The sequence below is a fragment of the Giraffa tippelskirchi genome, chromosome 2, assembly GCF_054371585.1.
Source record: "Giraffa tippelskirchi isolate mGirTip1 chromosome 2, T2T-mGirTip1v1.2.pri, whole genome shotgun sequence".
Classification (NCBI taxonomy): Eukaryota; Metazoa; Chordata; class Mammalia; order Artiodactyla; family Giraffidae; genus Giraffa; species Giraffa tippelskirchi.
The window spans coordinates 219,370,282-219,392,965 of record NC_137276.1 but is presented as its reverse complement, the minus strand read 5'-3'; the positions used below and the strand labels follow the sequence as shown (position 1 = coordinate 219,392,965).

At 41.5% G+C, this 22,684-nt stretch overlaps 1 protein-coding gene across 10 annotated transcripts in view; it reads left to right on the top strand.

Moving 5' to 3' along the window:
* APP (amyloid beta precursor protein) overlaps positions 1-22,684 on the top strand; it is a 292,111-nt gene that overhangs the window by 136,562 nt on the left and 132,865 nt on the right. The gene's annotated exons all lie outside the window — the stretch shown is intronic.

Below are 22,684 nucleotides of genomic sequence, written 5' to 3'. Positions count from 1 at the left end.
TATATACATATGTACACATATATCTCTCTTTATAAATATGTATACACACACACAAAATACATGTATATATTTTATGACTGAGTAGTATTCCAGGGTCTCTCTATAAATATATATACACACACACACATATATATCTCTATATAAATATATACACACGTGTGTGTGTGTGTTTTATCACTGAGTAGTATTCCATAGTGTTTATATATGTATCTATGTATTTATATATACATATGTGTGTGTAAATATATAGAGATATATCATCTTTCTTATCCATACATCTGCTATGGACATTGAGGTGCGGGTATCTTTTCAAATTGGTAATTAAAATGTTATGGTACTGGCACAAAAACAGACACATAGATCAATGGAAAAGGATAGATAACCCAGAATAGAAGCCCACAACCTATGCTCAATTAATCTACAACAAAGGAGGCAAGAATATACGATGGAAAGAAGATAATCTCTTCAATAAGTGGTGCTGGGAAAACTGGACAGCTACATGTAAAAGAATGAAATTAGAACATTCTCTGATACCGTATACAAAAATAAACTCAAAATGGGTTAAAGACCTAAATGTGAGACTAGATAAAAACTTATAAAGAAAAACATAGGCAGAACACTCTTTGCAATAAGTCACAGCATTATTTTTTTTGGATCCATCTGCCTATAGCAAAAATAAACAAATGGGATCTAATTAAACTTAAATGCTTTTGCACAGTAAAGGAAACCATTGTAAAAACAGAAAAACAACCTACTGAATGGGAGAAAATAGTTTCAAATGATCATGACTGACAAGGAATTAATATCCAACATATACAAACAGCTCATACAACTCAACATGAAAAAAACAGGCAACATGATTGAACAATGGGCTGCTGCTGCTAAGTTGCTTCAGTCGTGTCCGACTCTGTGCGACCCCGTAGACGGCAGCCCACCAGGCTCGCCCGTCCCTGGGATTTTCCAGGGAAGAACACTGGAGTGGGTTGCCATTTCCTTCTCCAATGCATGAAAGTGAAAAAGTGAAAAGTGAAAGTGAAGTCATTCAGTCGTGTCTGACTCTTAGCGACCCCATCGACTGCAGCCTACCAGGCTCCTCCGTCCATGGGATTTTCCAAGCAAGAGTACTGGAGTGGGGTGCCATTGCCTTCTCCAGAACAATGGGCAGAAGAACTGAAAAGACATTTTTCAAAAGAGGAAATGCAGATGGCCAACAGACATATGAAAAGATGCTTAACATTACTGATTATCAGCGAAATGCAAATAAAAACTACAATGAGATATTATCTCATACCTGTTAGAATGGTTCTCATCAAAAAGAACACAAATAGCAAATGTTGGCAAAGATGTGGAGAAAAGGGAAACCTTGTTTACTATTAATGGGAATTTACATTTGTGCAGCCACTGTGGAAAACAATATAGAGGTTTCTCAAAAATAAAACTAAAAACAGAACTACCATATGACCCAATAATTCCATTCCTGAGTTTATGTCCCTCCAATGTCTTTTAATTGAACTGTCCAAATTCCCTGGGTTACAAAATAGTAAAAAAGGAAGACAATACAGACCCTTATGATTATAACAGGTTTCTGGCAGTAGTAGCCCCCAAACACTAATTCCTTTTTGAAAGCAACATCTGGATTTTGTTATCTTCAATGTAGAACCCCTAGTTTAGATGGAATTTACCATTGTTCATGTCTCAGTGGCCCTTAAAACTATATATTTATTTTTTTGTTTTTTCTTTTGACCTCAAAATCCACATAAAAGCATATTATACTCAAAAAGATTTCCTTCACTTGAGCCATGTGGCTCATTGAGAAGCCCTGGTAACAATCAGTTGCATGCTGGAACTTTATTTTGAACTTGGTTGTATGTAAATTGGTTTCTAGGGGCCCTAAAATAGGAGTACATGAGGTTTCCCACTCTCAGTCTAAATCAGTACCAAGACCCTATCACAAAGAACTTAGCAAAAACTTTCCTAACCCTTGGAAGGAAGTCAATCATCTGGAAAATAATCTCCAGATACAGTAGCTGACTGTATTCATGATTCTGTATTTGATGATACAAGCAACCACGAATCAGAAATACTCAAACAAAAACATTTTTTTCAGGAAGTTCCAAAGAAGCAAAACTTGAATTTACTGTGCACCAACCAGCAACTATTTACATAGCACTTACTTTGTACTTAAAGCTGTTTACATGGTATTAGGTTGCAAATAATCTGATGATGACAAAGTGCAATGGAGGATGTGTGTGAGTTATAGGAATACAGTAGAACCTTGAACAACTTAGCGGCTAGGGGCACAGACCCTGAGCACAGTGGAAAATCTCAATGTAACTTGACAGTCAGTTCCAATAAAGTATTCCACATATAATGTCATCAAATTAAAAAAATAAAGACATTCAGACCATCAATCTGGTTGTACTATCTTTACACGTTCGAAGATACAACAAACAGATATTCATTGCTTTAACTTATATCCTATCTTAATTATGTTCAACACATTGTGCCATATAAATAGGTATAAGGAGAACTGAACGCTGAGTACATAATGGGCTATAAATTCTTGTGTATTGACTGCACTGTTTTAGTAGAGTATAATGTGTAATTCTGGAAATGATTTGCCAGTGTATATCCCAAAATATACCATGGTACTAGAAGTTACTTGAACATATATTTATAGGAAACCATGTGCTTCCCTGGTGTCTCAGACAGTAAAGAATCCGCTTACAATGTAGGAAACCTGGGTTCGACCCCTGGATTGGGAAGATCCCCTGGAGGAGGGCATGGCAACCCACTCCAGTATTCTTGCCTGGAGAATCCCATGGACAGAGGCACCTGGCATGCTGCAGTCCATGGGTCGCAAAGAGTCGGACATGACTGAGCAACTAAGCACAGCACAGCACACCATTTTACTGAAGTGCAGTAGTAATTCAAATTTTATAAATGAGTTGCTATTGTAAGTATCTCCTTATAGCAAATAATGAAATCTTCTTTTGCGTTTGAAACCACTGTTTGCTGTTAGTTGAACTTGGTTTTCCAATGTATTCTGCTTAGCAACAGGTTGCCAGGGCAGTGTGAATAGCTCTTACTGTGGTTGTAGAGGTTACAGTGGAGAGTTACTACCTTGTTATGACAGCTGTTCCAGTACCAGTAGTCATGAGATTAATGTTGGTGGAAACTAAAAATGGTAACACATACTAGCTATAAACTTGGAAAAGAGATTATCATCATGAAAGAATCGCAGAGTCGGACACGACTGAGCGACACACTTTCACTTTTTTTCGCGAAAGAAAGGGCAATATTTCATTTATGGTCACTTAATGATGATAGAACGAATTTGCACTAAAAAAAAATCTGTGTGGAGATAGAAATCTAATGTAGTAGGTGCACCCAAGTAGTTTAGGAAAGAAACAACTTGTTAGTGAATAAGATGATCTTTGCTTTAGAAGCATCTTTGAAAGGTAACCCATACATGTGGAATTTAGAAAAAAATGGTATAAATGATCTTATTTGCAAAGCAGAAATAGAGACACAGATGTAGAGAACAAATGTACAGATACCAAGGGGGAAAGGGGGCTAGAATGAATTGGGATTGACATATATACACTATTGATACTACATATAAAATAGATAACTCATGAGAACCTGCTGTATAGCACAGGGGACTCTACTTAATGCTCTGCTGCTGCTGCTGCTAAGTCACTCCAGTCGTGTCCGACTCTGTGTGACCCCATAGATGGCAGCCCACCAGGCTCCCTCGTCCCTGGAATTCTCCAGGCAAGAACACTGGAGTGGGTTTCCATTTCCTTCTCCGATGCAGGAAAGTGAAAAGTGAAGTGAAGTCGCTCAGTTGTGTCTGACTCTTTGTGACCCCATGGACTGCAGCCTACTAGGCTCCTCCGTCCACGGGATTTTCCAGGCAAGAGTACTGGAGTGGGGTGCCATTGCCTTCTCCGACTTAATGCTCTATGGTGACCTAAATAGGAAGGAAATCCAAAAAAGAGAGGATATATGTAAAAATATTGCTGATTCACTTTGCTGTACAGCAGAAACTAACACAACATTTTAAAGCAACTATACTCTAATAAAAATTAATTAAAAAGTAAAAATAAAGTGTGATTTGGACCTAATAAAATTTTCTTGAGCCCGTTTCTTAACTTCTAACATGGAAAAAATTAGAATAACCTGTTTTTGCTTTCAGAACTGAGTTAAAGAATCGATATAGATGTATGTTGAAGTGTAAAATGTACCGTTGACTTGTTTATAATGCACAGCTTGGAATTGTGAGGACAGGCCAGTGTGAGGCTGATGTTTCCTTAATCAACTCACTCTCACACTGTCAAAGAGAAAAGCTCTCCTTAGGGTGCAATGACTAATACCCCACCTCTGGTTTGCTATTATGACATGTCCCTTTTTAATTAGATCTTTAGAAAGTGTTGTAGGCCTTGTAATTATTATAATCAAAAATAAGAGATAATGACTTAAGGACTTTCTGTCCTAGATGAGACTGAGAACCTTATTAAAATAAACTTGGATTGTAAACAACCGTAATGATAATTTATGACTTTAAATATGCAGGAGTCCTTTTAATTGAGGGAAGGAAAAGAAGAGTAGAAAATATGATTTCCTAGGATTGGAAAATGACTAAAAATTAATGTGGATCAATTGGGCTCTTCTGGACATTTAAAAAAGAAATTTGAGAGATGTTCAAATAGCAGGAAAGCATTTTGCTTTCAACTTCTGTATATGTGAATACCTTCATTTTATGTTTAAATTGTTTCAGAAGAATTATGCTATCTTCAGCTTGACTGATAAATCAGGGAAAATGTATATCAAAATTTGAATCCTTTACTTCCTGGAACACGCAGTTCATTGTTTCTGTTTAAGTGTTTGTACCTCCTTTCAGTGTTAGTCGGCTAGCCTCAAGTAGTTCTCGGGAGAATTTTATAGTTAAGATTGTCAGAAAATTGGAGCCAAGAAGTCACACACATGTTGAAGTGGTAATGAAGCACTTTGGTTTTATAAAAATGTTTATAGTCACAGGCCAGCAACATTGCATTTGAAGGAATTTAATGATGGTAGAACCAGTCAGAGAGGAGCAGGATGCCAAGACCACACTTTTACAGCATCTCTATATACCTAACCCACTGAGCGTCCAACCTCAAATACAGCTCGTTATCGCTACTGAAACACATTTGGCAGTACGTAAGCACAGGCCATTCCTAACAAGACAGGCTTTCCCACTTCCTTCCATGTGAAAATGTTCTTTTCCAACCCACACGTTGGGAAATTTAATTAACTTTGTGTATCCCGTCTCTGTCATGATTTTATATCTAGAACATCTGTGATCTTCAGCCCTGACTCCTAATTAGAAAAATAGGTTTTTTTCTGTCATTGGCATTGGTTGAAAAAGTAGTAGTTTTCCTCATAACCTCTTCACCTCCCTAATCAAGGGACCAGTACAAACAGGCCCGAATGGCCTCTGAGTAGAAGAATCTTAATATTCATAGGATACGAGACTTCCTTGGTGGTCCAGTGGCTAAAACTCAGCACTCACAATACAGGAAGCCCAGTTCAATCCCTGGTCAGGGGACTAGATCCCACGTGCCACAGCTTTAAAAAAATAACTGAATAAAGATTCTCTGATCCAGCTCCTTGCCGCTTCTCCAGCCTCACCCTCTGCCTCTCTCCCCGCTGCTGACTTTACATCACACAAGTCAGCATGATGAGCTTTCCCCACCCCAAGACTAATGAATCTCTGTATACAGGTTTTTCCTCAGTTGTCTGGATTTCTGTTCAGCTTCTCAAAATGAATTCCCCTGATTATTCTTTTCAAGACACCCTTTTCCCAATATGCTCAGTCTTACCTACCTCTGTATTTAGCCCTGACACTAATGACACCGTTGCTATTTTATTTGCCTATTGTCTGTCTGTCCCCCAATGGAATGTAAGCTTCCTGAGAGCAGGGACCTCCTTAGCCTTTTCTCTTTGAGAGACTTAGAATCTAGCCGAATGCCTGGTCCACTGTATGTATCTGCTAACATTTTGACTGAGCTTTTATTATGCTATTGTTTGAAACATAGTAAAATGCCTTGGTTAATCCATACTAGAGAGCATCTTCTCAAGGAATTTTTCACATTAATCTTGTAATTGGGAAACAGATTGAATTATGCTTGTAGGGCATGAGGGGTGTCAGGGAAGAATGGCATAATTAGACCTCAGAAGGCTAGATTCTGTTACTAGTTACATGTGGTATCGGAACAGAACATATTCTAACAGAACATAGCAATGCAGACAGTAAGTGGCCATCTGCTCTGTTATCTGTGATCTTTCAAGAAGGGTAGCTCTTCAATTTTAAAAAGCAACAACAGGGACACAAATAGTTTTTCGAGGCAGAAGCCCAGTGTGTCTCCCTTTGCCTGGAAAAGCAATAAAGTTATATCCTTTCCTGCTTTACTGCCCCTGCCAAAAAACGAACAAAAATGTATAGCACCATTGTACTTACTGGAAATGGAACAATGCTTCCCAAATTTATGTATTTGTGTCCTAGATTTCTAGTCCTTCATTTGCACCTGTCTGCTGGAGGCTTCTGCAATATATTTAAGAATCTAGCATCTAAATTCCATCGTGGTCAAAGCTGAACCCATACATTTCTGTTCCTGGCCATTCTCCCTGCTGTATCCTCTACTGCTGTTAGTAACTGTTCTCCGCCCAGTTTCTCCCTCTGGAGACATCAGCTTCATCTTCCCACTAACCCCCTCCATCCAAATAGCTACCAGTTCTGTCGTGTTATTTTCTCAGTGCTCTCACTTCCCGAGTCCTCCTCAGCTAGACTCCTCGAGAGCCTTCTCCCTTGCCCTCTGGTCACCCCAAACCTATCTGTCTTTCATACTTCTGCCAGCTCATACCTGTTGAAATGCAACCAGTCTTGCCACTCTTCTGCTTAAAGCTTTTCTACATGGCTCTGTACCACCGGTGGAATAAGGGCAAACTCCTCAGTCTGTAATACAGGGTCCTTCCTAATGTATCCAAAGCCTGCATTCTGCCCACTAGTGACAGTACCACCTGAGGTTGGGTGTAGACAGATGTATAGGCAGACCTTGGAGATACGATGGGTTGGGTTCCAGACCGCCGCAATAAAGCAAGCATCACGACAAAGGGAACCATACAATTTTTTTGTTCCCTGGTATATATAAGTAGTTTGTACTTATACTGTAGTCTCAAGTGTGCAATAGCACTGTCCAAAAAAAAGTGTGCATACTTAAATAAAGCATTTAAAAATGCTTTATTGCTAAAAATGCTATCATCTGAGTCTTCAGCCAGTCGTTAACTTTTTGTAGTAGTAATATCAGAGATCACTGACCATAGATCACCATGACAAATATAATAACAAAAAGATTGGAAATATTGTGAGAACGACTGGACTGGGACACAAATACTTTTGGAAAATGACACTGATAGGCTTGCTGCCACAACCTTCAATTTGTGAAAAATGCAGTATTTATGAAGTGCGATAAAACGAGGTCTGCCTGTATCTATTTCTTCCTGGGAATGGAGGCCCCTCCCTGAGAATCTGGGGCAAGACGAGGGCTTGAAGCAGTTTCTGCCTGTGCTGGAGGAAGGAACAGCGTTACTTGTCATTGCTTCCTAAGTAGAACTGCTTATTTTTTCACAGGAGAGATGAGGGGGGAACCACAGAATCAGAGAGCTTCACTCCTTTCCAAAGAGCAGGTACTTCAAAGGTGTTCTCAAAAGAAATGTGAGGCTGGATCTTGCTTTGTGGCTTTTCTAAAGAGCTTTGTGGCCATTTCATGCACGAAACATCTATAGCTTTTATTAGTTCCTGCATGTGGACACAATGGAGAAGGATGCTAGGCACGTATCCTTTGCTGAAAGGGCACCTGTTCAGGGCATATTCCCTTATTAGTACTTTCATTCTTTTTTGTTAAGATATAGTACATTTACAATGTTGTGTTAGTTTTAGGTGTACAACAAAGTGATTCAGTTATCATTTCAGATTCTTTCCCATTATAGGTTATTACAAGATATTGTATATAGTTCCCTGTGCTATACGTATGACCTTGTTGTTTATCTCTTTTATATATAGTAGTGTGTATCTGTTAATCTAGAACTCCTACTGTATCTCTCCCCCACCTCCCAGTTTCGCTCGATCCCTGGATCTGAAAGATCTGCTGGAGAAGGAAATGGCAACCCGCTCCAGTATTCTTGCCTGGGAAATCTCATGGACAGAGGAGCTTGGTGGGCTATAGCCCATGGGGTCGCAAAGAGTCGAACACGTCTTAGTGACTAAACAACAAAAGCAACCAGGAGAGTGGGGAATTTTGTCTGTTTTATTCCCAGCAATAACTTCAGGGTCTGGAACAGACTCACTGGAACCGAGAACCCACTCAAATATGTTAAATAACGAAGGATCATATATTGTCAACTTTCTGTCCCAAATATACACAATCAAATCTTTGGATACACAGAATTTGCTCATTCAGAGTTTTCTGGCATAATGTCTAGTTAACCAAGATTTTATTTCATGTATCAAGATTTTAAAATGACTCTGAAAGTTTGTAATCACCTTAGGTGCTTCTCTTTAGTCCTGGTTGGCTCATGAAGCTGTCAGGAAAAGAATCTGCTTTTGATTATACATGGCTTTTCTTGCCTCGGAGATAGTCATTTAAAAAAGCAATTTAGCCTCTTACAGTAATTATATTCAAACCTTAATATTTCTTAAGTCTTGCTAGAATATCATTTTCTCCCTTTCCACATATTTTTATGATTAAAGTTAAGACAGCAAGTATACTAAATACTTTAGGCTATATCAAAAATCTAAGAACATTTTTCAACAGAGCCCTAATGACATTATCTCACCCACAAAATTAACAATATTTTTAAAATATCATCAGACAGTCAGATTTTTCCTAAACCTGAGAATTGGTCTTCTCTGCATGGTTTTCCACACCAAATCCCAGGCAAGACCAGACCTAGTGTCTTACATCCTTAACAATTAGGATTCAGAACAGCCCTTTTAATATCATGACACCAAGTTACCAAAGAAGCTGTACCAGTTTTCTTAGAAACTGCCCATCCTCTGATTTGTCTTATGTCCTAGAGGTTCTATTTGGATTGTTTCTGTGTTCCTGGAATATTTTTCTTATTATGAGTATGTATTGAGAAAATGAAGAAAAGATAAATTGTTTTTCAAATGTTCTAAATGAGTGCTGCTAGTTACACCAGACCTTGCTTTAATGCTTCTCTTATCTCTTTGCTCTTCTTGTGTTTTAGACACTCACTAGATTAAACAGGGCAGCATTTAAAAATTGGCATGAGGCAAAGTTGCTTTTGTGCTAAGCTATCATTAGTATAATTTTCCTTCAGTTTTCTTTCACTCCTAGCATCCTTCAGTGAATACCATGTGTTTTCTGAATTGCAAGAACTTTAGTAACCAACACACCCATAAATTTAACACTGGATTCTATTCATATTAGTAAGACCATGGGGTGATAGAATTCTGAAAATACAGTCTGTCACATAGGGTTTTTGAACTTTGTTGTTGTTGTTGTTGAATTGCTAAGTCATGTCCGACACTTTGCGACCCTGTGGACTGCAGCACGCCAGGCTTCCCTTTCCTTTACTGTCTCCCAGAGTGCTCAAACTCATGTTCATTGAGTCGGTGATGCCATCCAACCATCTCATCCTCTGCTGCCCCATTCTCTTGCCCTCAATCTTTCCCAGCATCAGGGTCTTTTCTAGTAAAGTGGCTCTTCACATCAGGTGGCCCAAGTATTGAAGCTTCAGCATCAGTCCTTCCAATGAATATTCAGGGTTGATTTCCTTTAGGATGGACTGATTTGATCTCCTTGCTGTCCAAGAGACTCTCAGGAGTCTTCTCCAGCACAATAGTTCAAAAGCATCAGTTCTTCAGTGTTCAGCCTTCTTTATGGTCCAGCTCTCACATCCATACATGACTACTGGAAAAACCTTAGCTTTGACTATATAGACCTTGATTGGCAAAGTAATGTCTCTGCTTTTTAATATGCTGTCTAGATTTGTCATAGCTTTTCTTCCAAGGAGCAAGCGATTTTTAATTTCATGTTAGTAGTCACTGTCTGCAATGATTTTGGAGCCCAAGGAAATAAAATCTGTCACTGTTTCCACTTTTTCCCCATCTATTTGCCATGAAGTGATGGGACTGGATGCCATGATCTTCTTTTTTTGAATGTTGTGTTTTAAGCCAGCTTTTCCACTCTCCTCTTTCACTTTCATCAAGAGACTCTTTAGTTTCTCTTCTCTTTCTGCCATTAAAGTGGTGTCATCTGCATATCTGAGGTTGTTGATATTTCTCTTGGCAATCTTGATTTCAACTTGTGAGTCATCCAGCTCAACATTTCGCATAATGTACTCTGCGTATAAATTAAATAAGCAGGGTGACAGTATACAGCCTTGACGTACTCCTTTCCCAATTTTGAACCAGTCCATTATTCCATCTCAAGTTCTAACTGTTGCTTCTTGTCCTGCATACAGGCTTCTCAAGAGACAGGTAAGGTGGTTTTCTGAACTTTAAAGATTAAGTAATTTTGTATTCCCCTCTCTTAGATCTTTCCTAGGACTGCCTAACATATGACTCTTTTGTTTTCTGATAAAGAAAATCAAACTGTGCTTGTAGTTGTCAGAGATTACATTGATTTTGAGTGTTTTGGAGGAATATTTCTGTGGAATTTAGTCATACATCATTCATTCATTCACACACCTGAAATGGGTGTTGTGCCAAGTACTGTGCATGTGGTCTTGGCTTTATTTCTCTCTTACATGGTACTTGTTGTGGGTCAGGTGCTCTTCTAAGTACTTGGCAAATTTTAACCCATATGTTTTCCATCATACCCCTGTGAAGCTTCCTGTTACAAGTTTGCCATTTACAGATGAGGAGAAGGAGCCCCGGAGAGGTTAAGTAATTTGTTCATGATCACAGACCTGAGATTCAGAACCAAGCAGTCGGGTCCCATACTTCATATTTTTATGCATTCTGCAACACAGAAGCCTTGGAGCCTTGGAGCCTGCATTCTGCCCTCTCTGAAGGAGGCTAGAGACAGATCACTGTAGTTTCTGCTGTATTAATAGAATTTTAGAACTTGGACTTCCTAAAGCCCATGAGGACTCTCACTTTATTTCCTTGTATCTCTTGTGTCCTCACATCAGGATACAGCCTCCCATGCTTCCTGTCCCCGTCACCCCCAACCCACCATCCATGCCAGGGGGTGGCAGTATTTCTGTAAAGAGCCAAATAACATTTGAGGCTCTGCAGGCCACATACGGCCTCTGTCACATATTTTTCTTTGTGTTTGTTTTCTTTTCCCATTCATCTTACAGCACTTTAAAATTTTGACAATCACCCTTAGCTCACGAGATGCACAGGAGCAGGTCATGAGCTGCCCCCTGCTCCATGTTGTTGCTGCTTGTCCTTCTTTGCGCCCTTTATGTTCTCTTCAGCTGATTCTGCTTCAGGCGGTCAGGTTCTCCTCTCCCCCTACCACAGGGCCTTTGCACTGCTCTTCCCGTTCCACCTTGTGGGGAGCTGTCTTTAGTCCTTGGACTTCATTAACTTTGAGCTTTACTTAGGTCACCTTTCGGTTCCCTTCCTTGTGGATGCCTTGTCATACACCTCCAGACCTGCTCAGCTCTCATTTTGGGCCTCCTACTCCTCCATAAAGAAAGAAAAGAAAATGAAGTCGCTCAGTCATGTCTGACTCTTTGCGACCCCATGGACTGTAGCCTACCACGCTCCTCCATCCATGGGATTTTCCAGACAAGTGGGAGTGGGTTGCCATTTCCTTCTCCAGGGGATCTTCCTGACCCAGGGATCGAACCCGGGTCTCCCTCACTGCAAGCAGACTCTTCACTGTCTGAGCCACCAGGGAATCACAGTAGTAATTTTATGTTTCTACAGGTGATGATATCATTGTGCTTTGGGCTATTAGCCCCCATGAATTACCCTTGTGCCCCCGTATATCTCTAGCTTCCAGCACAATGTCCATAACCAGACTCCCGGCTTCCATTCTCGTCACCCTAGTGCCTGCTCTCCATCTGGCAACCAGAGTCATCTTTGAAACAAATCAGATTTGATCATTCCATTGAGTATAAATAAACATGCTGTTTCTTATCATAACCGACACCGCCTTGCTGGGTAACCCGCTACCTGTCTGTCTCCACCTCCTTAATCTCCCTAATGTACACTTCTCCCCTGCCTCGGAGAAGGCAATGGCACCCCACTCCAGTACTCTTGCCTGGAAAATCCCATGGACGGAGGAGCCTGGTAGGCTGTAGTCCATTGGGTCGCTAAGAGTCGGACACGACTAAGCAACTTCACTTTTACTTTTCCCTTTCATGCACTGGAGAAGGAAATGGCAGCCCACTCCAGTATTCTTGCCTGGAGAATCCTAGGGACGGCAGAGCCTGGTGAGCTGCCGTCCATGGGGTCGCACAGAGTCGGACACGACTGAAGCGACTTAGCAGCAGCAGCAGCAACCCCTGCCTCACCCTCTTCCACCCCCACCACCACCTCCACGAGTTCACTGGCTCTTTGTTGTGGGTTTTTATTTTTTTCTTGGTTGTCCTCATGCTTACCCTCATGCCAGGGTCTTTGCACATGCGCTTACTCCTGTCTTAACCCACCTTGACTCTTTCAGCATTCTAAGTCTCACGCCCACGACCTTTTCTCCATGGCCATGCCCTGTCCATCCTATTTGAGAAGCTGCCCCTGTCCCCCACCACACACACATCTTTTGTAGTCACTTGTTAACACACTTGTCTTTCCTTTCTACCGTATTTTTTGCATAGTTGTTATTTATTTGCCCATATTGTGCCTTCTCTACTAAAATATATTCCAAGAAACCACAGGCTTTATCACATTCACTCATCCACCCCTGGTGCCTGCAACAGCACCTGGCACTTGGTAAAAGCACAGTCAGTGTTGTTGATTGAACCACTGATGTGTGGCTTTGAGATACACTTAGTGGGATCCTTGGATGAATGGGTGAATTAACACATTACCACTTTTTTTTTCCTCATTATCAATTGGTGCACATCCCTCTCAACTCAAATTCTCAACTGTTCACTGACTACAGAAAAAAATATATGGATACCTAGTCTCTGCAGTTGAGCATCTGCCACTGTTAAAACTCAGAGCCCATGGAAAATTCTGGTGTAGCCAGGCTGATGGACTTGTTATTCCTGGTTGTTCATTATCAGGATATTCCTACCTCATACTCACACCCACTTTTCATGTCCTAACAGCCCCAACACCTCTAGCTCACAAGAATTACTTTCCTGTGGAATTTCTGACGCATTCAGTATATGGTATATCTACTACGCAGTAAGTAGTGTAGATTCTCTCGCCCAGAATCAGTTCACTTCAGTCGCTCAGTCGTGTCCAACTCTTTGCAACCCCATGAATTGCAGCACGCCAGGCCTCCGTGTCCATCACCAACTCCCGGAGTTCACCCAAACCCATGTTCATCGAGTCAGTGATACCATCCAACCATCTCATCCTATGTCGTCCCCTTCTCCTCCTGCCCCCAATCCCACCCAGCATTAGGGTATTTTCCAATGAGTCAACTCTTTGCATGAGGTGGCCAAAGTATTGGAGTTTCAGCTTCAACATCAGTCCTTCCAATGAACACCCAGGATTGATCTCCTTTAGGATGGATTGATTGGATCTCCTTGCAGTCCAAGGGACTCTCAAGAGTCTTCTCTAACACCACAGTTCAAAAGCATCAATTCTGCAGCGCTCAGCTTTCTTCACCATCCAACTCTCACATCCGTACATGACCACTGGAAAAACCATAGGCTTGACTAGACGGACTTTTGTTGGCAAAGTAATGTCTCTGCTATTAAATATGCTATCTAGGTTGGCCATAACCTTCCTTCCAAGGAGTAAACATCTTTTAATTTCATGGCTGCAATCACCATCAGCAGTGATTTTGGAGCCCAAAAAAATAAAGTCTGACACTGTTTCCACTGTTTCCCCATCTATTTCCCATGAAATGATGGGACCAGATGCCATTATCTTAGTTTTCTGGATGTTGAGCTTTAAGCCAACTTTTTCACTCTCCTCTTTCACTTTCATCAAGAGGCTCTTTAGTTCTTGTTCGCTTTCTGCCATAAAGGTGGTGTCATCTGCATATCTGAGGTTATTGATATTTCTCCCGGCAATCTTGATTCCACCTTGTGTTTCTTCCAGCCCAGCATTTCTCATGATGTACTCTGCATATAAGTTAAATACGCAGGGTGACAATAGACACCCTTGACGGACTCCTTTTCCTATTTGGAACCAGTCTGTTCCATGTCCAGTTCTAACTGTTGCTTCCTGACCTGCATACAGGTTTCTCAAGAGACAGGTCAGATGGTCTGGTATTCCCATCTCGTTCAGAATTTTCCACAGTTTATTGTGATCCACACAGTCAAAGGCTTTGGCATAGTCAATAAAGCAGAAATAGATGTTTTTCTGGAACTCTCTTGCTTTTTCAATGATCCAGCGGATATTGGCAATTTGATCTCTGGTTCCTCTGCCTTTTCTAAAACCAGCTTGAACATCTGGAAGTTCATGGTTCACGTATTGCTGAAGCCTGGCTTGGAGAATTTTGAGCATTACTTTACTAGCATGTGAGATGAGTGCAATTGTGCGGTAGTTTGAGCATTCTTTGGCATTGCCTTTCTTTGGGATTGGAACGAAAACTGACCTTTTCCAGTTCTGTGGCCACTGCTGAGTTTTCCAAATTTGCTGGCATAGCAAGTGTAGCACTTTCACAGCATCATCTTTCAGGATTTGAAATAGCTCAACTGGAATTCCATGACCTCCACTAGCTTTGTTCGTAGTGATGCTTTCTAAGGCCCACTTGACCTCACATTCCAGGATGTCTGGCTCTAGGTGAGTGATCACACCATCGTGATTATCTGGGTCGTGAAGATCTTTTTTGTACAGTTCTTCTGTGTATTCTTGCCACCTCTTCTTAATATCTTCTGCTTCTGTTAGGTCCATACCATTTCTGTCCTTTATCGAGCCTATCTTTGCATGAAATGTTCTTTTGGTATCTCTAATTTTCTTGAAGAGATTTCTAGTCTTCCCAATCTGTTGTTTTCCTCTATTTGTTTGCATTGATCGCTGAGGAAGGCTTTCTTATCTCTCCTTGCTATTCTTTGGAACTCTGCATTCAGACGGGAATATCTTTCCTTTTCTCCTTTGCTTTTCGCTTCTCTTCTCTTCCCAGCTATCTGTAAGGCCTCCTCAGACAGCCATTTTGTTTTTTTGCATTTCTTTTCCATGAGGATGGTCTTGATCCCTGTCTGCTGTACAATGTCACGAACCTCTGTGCATAGTTCATCAGGCACTCTGTCTATCAGATCTAGTTGGTTAAATCTATTTGTCACTTCTACTGTATACTCATAAGGGATTTGATCTAGGTCATACCTGAATGGACTAGTGGTTTCCCCTACTTTCTTCAATTTAAGTCTGAATTTGGCAATAAGCAGTTCATGATCTGAGCCACAGTCTGCTCCCGGTCTTGTTTTTGCTGACTGTATAGAGCTTCTCCATCTTTGGCTGCAAAGAATATAATCAATCTGATTTCGGTGTTGACCATCTGGTGATGTCCACGTGTAGAGTCTTCTCTTGTGTTGTTGGAATAGGGTGTTTGCTATGACCAGTGCGTTCTCTTGGCAAAACTCTATTAGCTTTTGCCCTGCTTCATTCTGTACTCCAAGGCCAAATTTGCCTGTTTCGCCAGAATAGGGATTCATAAATGTGTAAGTGTTGATGCATCTTAGTTTAGATTAAGGTTATGACCTATCTAACTCACCCTTAAGGCCTGAGTCATGAATTTTGGGTGTCTCAATTTGGTCTTCATCTTCCTAAACCAGGAACCTATGCCCAGGGGTCCAGAGCAAGCTAGTGAACAATCTGTAAGGAATGCCTTTAGCTACAAGTAACGGAAACCCAGTCATTGGTGTTGGGAGCACTGGGCTGGCGTGGTAATACACAGATCCCTCCTTTTTGTATCTTTCCCCCTCACCATCTTAATTAGCTTCTGCATCCTAATGTTCATCACCTAATAGTTGACAGATGACTGTTGCCCCACTAGTTAAAGTAGAAGAGCAGGGGGTAAAGGAACAGAAGAACTCTGACCATCAGTAGGAATCTTATCATCTGGAAAGTAAGAACTCTCCTGAAAGCCCCACCTAGAAGTTCAAGTAGTTGTCCTCTGGCATCTGATTATTCAGCAATATCTTGGTCGCCTGACCTTCCCTGTCCACAAGGCCATGGAGAGTTTGGTGTCTTACTTCGTCTGGTCAAATAATGGATGGAGAAGGAGTTACGAATGGCTTTAGCGTAGCTTACAAACACTTCCTGCTGCAGGGCATTTCTCAGGAGAGGTTAGTCAGATTCTCAGAGATCCTTTCATAGACAAGTTAATAATACCCACTACCTGAGGAATGGGGCTTCGCTCATAGCTCAGTCGGTAAAGAATCTGCCTGCAATGCAGGAGACCCGGGTTCAATCCTGGGATGGGAAGATCCTCTGGAGAAGGAAATGGCAACCCACTCCAGTATTCTTGCTTGGAAAATCCCATGGACAGAGGAGCCTGGCAGGCTACAGTTTATGGGATCTCAAGAGTCGGACACAACTTAGCAACTAAACCACCACCACCACCACCTAAGGAATGCCATCAAAACAACTAGACTGAAACTCAGTAGACTGTTCAAGAGAAATCTGCGAGGGTCAGTTTTAGATATCACCTATAGGTAACACCGAGTCTAACAGTGTATTAAAAGTAAGTAAGTTTTTTTTTCAGTAATCATCAGCATATGATGGATTGAATCCTATGAGCATCAAATTCATTTACAAAATATCTAAACTCATGGATTAATTTAGAGAATTAGTAACTTAACTAATTCAATGAGGCCAAATTTGCATGTATCTTCTGTTTTTTAATGTGTTCAGCTCCTGATAGTTTTTGCTCATAAGGGATTGGGAGCTTGAAGTAGAGGTAAATTTTTTCTGATTTGTAGGCTCTGAAAATAACAGTTTTATTCATTAACAAGCTGTTAACCTAGGCCAGTCATGAGAGTATGTAAGAAGAGTAGCCGTATGCTTCCTTTTTAATCCTTTTGCTGAACTGGTGGATCAGATGGTAAAGAATCCGCCTGCAATGTGGGAGACCTGGGTTCGATCCCTGGGTTGGGAAGATCCCCTGGAGAAGGGAAAGGCTACCCACTCCAGTATTCTGGCCTGGAGAATCTCTGTGGACAAAGGAGCCTGGTGGGCTACAGTCCACGGGGTTGCAAAGAATCGGACATGGCTGAGAGACTAGGCACACAACACACATTGCACATAGGGGCTTCCCAGGGGGCTCAGTGGTGAAGAATCCGCCCGCCAGTGCCGGAGACCTGGGTTTGGTCCCTGGTTCGGGACGATCCCCTGGAGAAGGAAATGGCAACCCCCTCCAGTACTCTTCCCTGGAGAATCCCATGGACAGAGGAGCCTGGCGGGCTACAGTATGTGGGGTTACACAGACTCAGACACGACTGAAACAACTAAAACAATGTACATAGAGAGAAGCGCAGCTAACACAGGTATTACAGCTCGATGAATTTTCAAAACTGGACACAACCAGATAGTCAACACCCAGATCAAAACACAGCCTTGCCCACTCCCAGAAGCCCCCCTTCTGCTTCCTCCCGGTCATAAACTTCCCCTCGCCAAAGTCTAACAGCTGCTCTGAGTTCTAACAGTGGTGAGGAGTAACTCTTTTCATATTTTATATAAACAGAATCATGTGTGTCTTATATCTTATATGTTTGGCTTCTAATGGTGCCTTTAGATGGGGAGAGAGTGGCTTTTTCTTACTTAGCTATCACCCCTCTTGAAACATTTACTCAGAACCATGAAAAATAAGCTTCTTACTTTCTCACATTTTCTGGCAACTTCTAATTTTCCTAATTTAGCAGCCATAATTTCAGGGACTGCTTTCCTCTGGGACAAAGGTATCCAGCCATCATACCTTCCAGGCTAAACTGGCAGCACTAAGGCCTGGGCTGGAATAAATGGGAAAGGACTGGCTGTTTACCTTTTTGAAAACTTTGCTTTGCTTTCTCTCTCTATCCCCTACCCTGGGAGACTCTTTTCTTCCCCTTTCTCAATGAACACAGCAGTGTCTGAGTGTCTTCCTGTTGAGACTTGCCTTTCTGGCCCCCAGTGGGTCCTTAGGTTCTGGGAACTGCCAGCTGCTCTGTTTTCACTCTTCCCTCATCACTGCTTTAGTTCAGGTCTCCTGATTGTCAATTCACAAAAGCCCTGGGAATCGACTTTCTCTCTGCCATTTCCTCTCCTTTGTCCTGCAGAGTGCAGGGGGAGAAAAGTTATCAGTCTTAATGGAGAAGATGAAAGAATAAATTCAGCTTTTTTAGAGAATGCAAATGGTGAACTGTTTTGCATGACTTAAACAAAAATCAGCTGAAACTAGTAAGTGAATCAGAATCTTTTTCTTGTCTTGAGGGCGTCTTAGGGAACCAACTGTGGTGAGTGGACTCTATCAATGTCAGACTTTACTTAGAAATTTGAATGCCACCTTTGTGATGCAGTGTATCCTTTACCCAACTAAAGTCTTATGTGCTCAAAGGTAAAATTGTATCCTCAGGAATTGATTTCCTCATAATAATGTCCCTTTGACCCTTCAACCTGTTCATTAAATTCAGATGCTCCTAAGATGATGAGCATTTTCAGATCATTCTCCTCATGCCTTAGAATTGTTTTCATTATTGGAATGTAAAGGCTGGAAAAGCTGTCTACTCTAAATTGACAGAGGCTAAAATGTGTGAATGAATGAATATTCCACTGTGTGCTCAAGGTTCTATTTTATTGTGAGTTTACTTGTTTATAAGACATTGCTCTATGATGCTCAACCTCACATTTCCGTAAACTGGAACTTCTTGCATTTTTTTTTTGTAACTGTGGCTCACCTTGGGGACTTGGCTAAGACTCTGTGCTCCCAGCGCAGGGGTCCTGGGTTCACTCCTTGGGCAGGGAATGAGATCCCACATGCCACATGAAAGTGAAAATGAAAGTGTTAGTCACTCAATCACATCCAACTCTCTGTGATCCCCATGGACTGTAACCCACCAGGCTCCTCTGTCCATGGAATTCTCCAGGCAAGAATACTGGAATGGGTTGCCATTTCCTTCTCCAGGAGATCTTCCCAACCCAGGGAGGGAACCCAGGTCTCATGCATTGCAGGGAGATTCTTTACCATCTTAGCCACCCAGGAAGCCCCAGTACACAGCCAAATAAAAAAATAAATGTAAAGCTGGTCACATCACAGAACAGAGTTGTCTCGCAGTTGAAGAGAAGGTGGAAAAGTTTTTTATTTTTTCCCTTTCTGTATTTTCAGCTATTTATGAAAACTGCAAATAGAAGTTGTAATGTTGGCATGTTGGGGCTTTTAGGAGAAGATGCCACATCATTAAAACATAACTGTGTGCTGCTGTTTTAATGGTGTCCAAAGAGATAATTGAATTCATGGACATCTAAATTTAATTCCAGAAATCAAAGCTATGGTAATAAGAACTGGACGTGAGTTCTCTCAGGCCAAGTAATTTAATTCCTCAGCCAGCTGAACTGTTCTGTGTCTCTGTTCCTTGTTATTATGCCAGGAAATTGCTTGGGCAGATGCAATGATGGATGGTAGGCATATATTTCACTCTTTTTCGTGGCTGGACACATACCAGAATGCAAATCGCTTCAAACACAGCTGTTCTTATACGCATGCTTTCTGTTTGGAGTTTTAAATGCAACATTCAAGTCATAAGAGAGATGGTTGGGGGAGCTTTGGGGATGCCCTGGGGCCTGTTTTCATCATCCCACCCAGAAGCCCACTGTTGTCTGTGCCCTTGGATTGCACACCTGGACCCTGGCATTCCACCCACACTTCACACGTTGTAGTTTAAGAAGACTCATTAGATTTGATTTTTCTCCCTTGTTTTCCATGAGTTTTCCACTTAATTTGGAGAACTAAAGAGTATTGGTGTATATGTTTCCATGTTACCCTCTCCATTCATCCCACCCTCTCTTTTCCCCCTCTCGCCCGTGTGTCTGTAAGTCTCTTCTCTGTGTCTTCATGGACAGTACCATATGTCAAATAGATAGCCAGTGGGAATTTGCTGTATGACTCAATGAACTCAAACCAGGGCTCTGTGACAACCAGGAGGAGTAGGATGGGGTGGGAAGTGGGGGGGAGGTTAAGAAGAAAGGGACATCGTTATACCTGTGGCTGACTCTTACTGATGTATGACAGAAACCAACACAGTATTGTAAAGCAATTACCCTTCATTTAAAAACAAATAACTTTCAAAAATACAAATAAAGAGTGTTGCTGCCTGTGATCTGGCCCATGGCATGCATTAGGTCGTCTTTATTCACTAGCAGTGCATCAAGATTTTGTAGAAAAATGAGGAGGCAGCATATTGGCTAAAATTGAGGCATCTAAGCAGCTGTTAAGTTGAGGATTCTTTTGAAATGTTGTCTTAAGCTGTAGACATTTGTGCAGGAACTCAGGCAATCAAGAAATCAAAGATTGTACCCCATTTCTCTCTAATCAGATGAAGGTTTATACCATCTGGCGATCAATGCCAGTGTTTCTCTTCCTCGTCTTACCTATTTCTTCGTGGTCTCATGGAAGTGTTAAAATAACTGATTAGGGTTTTCTCTGTATTAACATGTCATTTATTCAATTGATAATAATGTATCATGATAAGTTATTATTAATGTTATTCCTCCTAAATAAGTTTCTCCTTATTCTTTAGCCTCTTTGAATGTGTTCAACATTCAAATGTGTTCGTTTATTATTCATATATCATATTTTATCAGAATAGAAAAGCATTCTGCTTGGAGGTAGGAGGGTTATATACTTTTGTTTTGTTTTACATTATTTTTATCTTCATTACACGGCATGTGGGATCTTAGTTACGCGATCAAGCATCAAACCCTCACCCCCTGCATTGAAAGCATGGAGTCTTTAACCACTGAGGTGCCAGGGAAGTCCCTACACATTTTTGTAAATCTTAAAAAAGTCCTTTAAATTCTGGGTCAATCAGGGAACTTCTTCTAGTGCTATGTTCATCTTTCCACAGTCTTTCTGTTTTTCACTCTCACCCCTTGTGGCCGTCCTATCAGACTTTCAGGATTTGAAAGCCTTCTGCCATCCTCCTGTCTCCCTACATTACCAAGTCCTACCGTTCTCTTTCCCTGCTGCTGCTGCTAAGTCACCTCAGTCGTGTCCGACTCTGTGCGACCCCATAGACGGCAGCCCACCAGGCTCCGCCGTCCGTGGGATTCTCCAGCCAAGAACACTGGAGTGGGTTGCCATTTCCTTCTCCAATGCATGAAAGGGAAAAGTGAAAGTGAAGTCGCTCAGTCGTGTCCGACTCTTAGCGACCCCATGGACTGCAGCCCACCAGGCTCCTCCGTCCATGGGATTTTCCAGGCAAGAGTACTGGAGTGAGGTGCCATCGCCTTCTCCGTCTCTTTCCCTAACATGTTTGAAATCTGATTTTGTTTACAATGCCAAACTCACATCCCAGAGCTTCAGGTGACGGCTGACACACAGTCTCCAGATTCCTGTCACTTCTCCCAACAATGAGCTTCTCCTTGTGAGCAAGAATCGGGTCTGGGAAACAATGTAAATGTCAGCATGGCAGTTCTCAGTCCTGTTGCTGTAGTACTTCTTGTTAAACAGACCTGAAGTAGATTCTCTGGTGAGCTGAAATCCTCCAGCACACCTAGATCTTCTTCCTGTACTGCTTTTGTGATCTGATCAAGGATGAAATATCTATTTCTCCTCTCCAGCCCCATGGCATGTGAGATGCTTTCACTGTTAAACACATAGATTCCTATCTTCATTTATCATCTTTCAGTTGCTCTCAACCACATCTGCACTGGCAGGTACATGACTGCCACAGGAATATCTTACTTGGACTTTTGGACTTTGTTCCAGACATATTCTTCTTTGGCTATCCAAATTTGCTGATTTATTACTCACCATTCTGATCGAGTATATATACATGTTTAATGCCATAAATATTACTTCTGACCCCCTTCCCAATTATACTGTAACTCACTGCCTATCTGTTCCCATTATTCTCAGTGTTGAATATTTCAGAGGTCCTCAGAAATAAGGAGTTTTGGATATTTACCCGTCCTTCAGACGGGTCCTCCCACCGTCAGCATCAGCATCACCTGGGAACTTGTTAGAAATGAAAATTCTCATCCCCTATCCTACCACTGATTCAGAAATCTGGGGGTGGTGCCTGGTGATCTGTGTTTTAATAAACTTTCCAGGTGCATCCTTCTGATGCTTGCTGAAATGTGAGAACCACTGAAATATCTGGCATTTTAGAAAGCTTACACAACTAGCAAAAGGGAGCACAGATAGAGTTTCAGTGGGCATCCCTACCATTGAGTATTACTCAGGTTTTATTGTTATTGTTCAGTTGCTAAGTCATGTCCCCCTCTTTGTGACCCCATGGACTGTAGCACACCAGACTCCCCTGTCCTTCACTATCTTCCAGAGTTTGCTCAGATTCATGTCCGTTGAGTCAGTGATACTATTTAACTATCTCTTCTGGTGCT